Genomic DNA, 4,206 nt, shown 5'->3' with positions numbered 1-4,206 from the left:
TGGCCGCAGTCCAGTGACTGACACAAGTAAAAGATGAACGATACATGGACAAAAATATGAAAAATAATAAACAGCATAAGAACAACGAATACATAAACACAAACAAAAAAGAAAACCAAACAGGTTTCTATTCTCAACTTCCATCTCAGATTAATAGCTTGTCTGAGTTTACGTATAAATATCAATGAAAGAATGCATTCTTCCTATTCTTCTATTCCTGGTTAAATTTCCCTTTGACGATTGTTTTCAGTGTCGGCCCATAAAGTTGTAAGTGATTTCTGTGTTCTGTTATAAAGATAGTTGTGTTTTTTCGGAAACGTTGTCAAACAACAAAGACTTTCTTTATAGGTTTATCAATAAATTTTCATCTACCTTTATTACTAAGTACAAGTATATCTAGTGATAAGAGTGTGTGCGGGAGAACAGTGAAGGGAGGAGGCCGTCTGTGTGCGCGTGTGTGTATGTGTGTGTGTGTGTGTGTGAGTGAGTGAGTGAGTGAGTGAGTGAGTGAGTGAGTGAGTGAGTGAGTGAGTGAGTGGGTGGTTGTATGTGTGGGCATGTATTTATATATATACACACGTATATATATATATACATATTTATATATATACATATATATGCATATATATATATATGCATATATATACATATATATATGCATATATATATACATATATATATGCATAGATAGATAGATAGATAGATAGATAGATAATGGTATTACACATAAATATGTGTAAGCAGGGATGAGAGTGGGTTGTAATTACATAAATATGTGAATAAGTATATGTGTGTGTGTGTATGTGCGTGTGCATATATATATATATATATATATATATATATATATACATATAGACACACACACACACACGCAACATATATATATATATATATGGCAGCATCAGCGCCAAGCGCTTTTTAGGCATAAGTAAACTGCAGGCTACTTTCAATATGTTTGTGGCGTATTTCAACTTATAAGACAAATTCACTGCAGTTAAAGTGGAGAAGAGAATTCTCTCTTACGGTAAAAGGTGTAAAAACAAGATATCTGTCCAATGTACCCCTTTGTTTGATTTCTAGACGCAGAGTTTCAGTATCTTTAGCCTTGTTCAATAGGGAAACTTCGAAGTCACTGTGTACTATGCTATGCTGATGATACTAAATCGAGGCCGAAACAGCTACACATAGTTGCACCTAAATTACGCAACAAATATCTTTTCCTAAACCAGTTAATTCAACAGTGAATTTATTATAAATTTCTTGAAGATATTTCCCCTTCTGATTTGGGGTTGCTATCAATAACATCTACGCTGTTGCTTTTCTTTTTTGAGCTTGAGGGACATTTTAAGAGTCTATCGCATACGACATTCAGTACATCGCTTTGCGTTATATACATATGTGTATACATGTGTGTATGTCGGCACAGAATAACTCTTTGGTTGAAAAGATTTATTTTGTTCCGACGAAAGAAAATAACCCTGAAACCGTTCGGTCAAAATGTAAATAAAAAGTAATAAGTAAATAAGAAAAAAATATATATATAATCATCCAACATTCTGACTACCTTATTATTCTAAATATACAATCTCTGTATATCACTTCAAAAACTCTCTCTCTCTCTCTCTCTCTCTCTCTCTCTCTCTCTCTGTATATATATATTTATATATATATACATATATATATGTATGTATGTATGTGTGTGTGCGTGTATGTGTGTGTGTGTGTGTGTGTGTGTGTGTGTGTGTGTGTGTGTGTGTGTGTGTGTGTGTGTGTGTGTTTGGAATGAGGAATGAGATTTATTCACATCCAAAACTCGTTTTTATTAAAAGGTTTTCTACAGCATATATGATAATGACCAACATGTTTATACTGTAGGAGCTACACATACATACATACATACATACATACATACATACATACATACATACATACATACATACATACATACATAGAACTATTGTGAACGTGTAATATAAATATTAGTCCTCCATGGCTTCATGACCTACCGACAACTTCCGATCCCTCTGAAAGCGCCATTGTACTGTGTAGAACAGAGAAGGCCATTAACGGCGAAGATACAAATGAACATCATAGTTATTATTCAAGACGATTATATAAACATTGAATTACATCCTTCAAATTTGTTGAGCAGTTTTCTGACGTATAACACCTCCAGATGTTGAATGATATTCAGATATATATAACTGTATGCAGATACATTTTTGCGATTAGATATATCCATCCTCACACATGTACACACACGTACATACACGCATATAAAAGAATCTATCGTTTATGTATGTGTGTGTGTATATATATATATATATATATATATATATATATATATATAGGATGGGTTGAAAGCGTCATAGACTGACTATGTAGGAGTGACGTTAGAGCCTCAAAATCTTGCATGCATTAATTTCAACTCTTATCAAAAAGGCATCGTTTCTTTCCAGGTAAACTGACATCTGACTGTTAAAACAAGACTTCAAAAGTAACTAATAGCAACTTTGAAAATGGACAAAATTTGGTATCGTGCTGTTATCGAGTACCTGCAAAAGAAGGGTTTAGCCCCCTATGACATCCATGCTGACATGGTTGCTATATTAGAGAATAACTCTCCAATTTTATCAACATGGCAAAAAGTGGGGAGCTGAATTTAGGAAAGGAATGGAGAGTCTAGAAGATGGGCTCAAGGTCTGGGCGTCCTGAAACTGCCAGCACCGAGGAAAGCATTGATCGTGTTATATATGCTGATGGACGACAGGCGATTGACTATAAATCAAATAGCTAATGTTGAGAATATCCTGCACAATGAACTTAGCCTGGCGAAGATTTCTGCTCAGTGGGTGCCACATCGTCTAACACCTGACCAAAAGCACACCAGGTTGATCAAAACATGAGAAAAATCTAATGCTTAGCGGCATTTCGTCCGTCATTACGTTCTGAGTTCAAATTCAGCCGAAGTTGACTTTGCTTTTCATCCCTTCGGAGTCGATAGAATAAGTACCAGTTGAGCGTTGTGGGTCAATGTAATCGACTAGTTTCCTACCCCAAAATTCTGGCCTTGTGCCTACAGTAGAAAGGATTAGCTTCATTGTTGTTGTTGATGATGATGACGATGATGTTTTTTCTTGTTGTTAAGCATGTTTCTATTTTAAATCTGTAGGAATTCATTGCATAGTTTATTTAATTAGTTATTTGGCTGCATGGTGGTTTAAAATTTTGTACGATAAATTATACCGCGATGAGAAACTGATTGCAACTAACGTGTCAAAGAGATGGCTGAAATCTGATAACATTGCTAATCTATAAAACGTACGTAACGGATATGGAGATATGGAGAAAGCGTCTCCCACGCCAGGTTTGGTATTCTTTCTTACATTTTATGTTGTTTTTTTTTTCTGTGTTTACGTTTCACAACTTTGCGAAAAATGCATATAAAATTATCATTCAGAAATGCAAAATGTTCTTTATTAATAAGTTATGGATACATTTTGTATAATATATATAGTTAAAATGATATTTTACTGCGTTATACTTATGCCTAACGATCTGGAAAATGGACGTATGCATGAGAATGTAGGCGCGAGCATCTATATGTGAGTTTCTATGAATGGCTGCATCTGGATAGATTAGGCTGTCTGTTTGCATAAATGTGCAATAATATGTTTGTATGTAGACAGACAGATGGATAAATAGATAGCGAGCATATACACACAAACGCACGCACACACACATAAACATATATATATATATACATATATATATACACACACACAAACACACATATACACATACAAACACATATGATATAAATTTGCGCGTGTCAAATACGACTATGGGTAAGTGTAGTTACATTTGGATACTCGTGTTCGTTTGTTCTATATATGTGTATTTGTATATGCTGTGTGTGTGTATGTGTGTGTTTGTGTATACGTGAGTGTGTGTTATCTAAATTTGAACATCTACAACGCCCCTGTGGGCAAAACTCAGAGCAAGTTGTCCTTTTGATGCACTGAACATATGTATCCACGCATCTCAACGTATTAAGTTCTATATCAAATCATGTCTGCGTTGTGTAGCAGATATGTTAATATGCTTTGCATTAAGTTATGCAGTATACACACACACACACGTACACACACACACACACACACACACACACATATATATATATATATATATATATATATATATATA

The 4,206-nt window shown here is 34.5% G+C and overlaps 1 protein-coding gene across 1 annotated transcript in view; it reads left to right on the top strand.

Moving 5' to 3' along the window:
* The first annotated feature begins 2,392 nt into the window (after nt 1-2,392).
* The window catches only part of LOC106882868 (sodium/hydrogen exchanger 2), a 118,216-nt gene continuing 116,402 nt past the window's right edge, over nt 2,393-4,206 (top strand). The window contains exon 1 of the mRNA XM_052974916.1: nt 2,393-3,367. The gene's annotated coding sequence lies outside the window, so the exon portion shown is untranslated. The remainder of the gene's footprint in view (nt 3,368-4,206) is intronic.

The sequence above is a fragment of the Octopus bimaculoides genome, chromosome 19, assembly GCF_001194135.2.
Source record: "Octopus bimaculoides isolate UCB-OBI-ISO-001 chromosome 19, ASM119413v2, whole genome shotgun sequence".
NCBI lineage: Eukaryota > Metazoa > Mollusca > Cephalopoda > Octopoda > Octopodidae > Octopus > Octopus bimaculoides.
The sequence above is the reverse complement of the archived record's forward strand: the minus strand, read 5'-3'. Positions and strand labels throughout refer to the sequence as shown.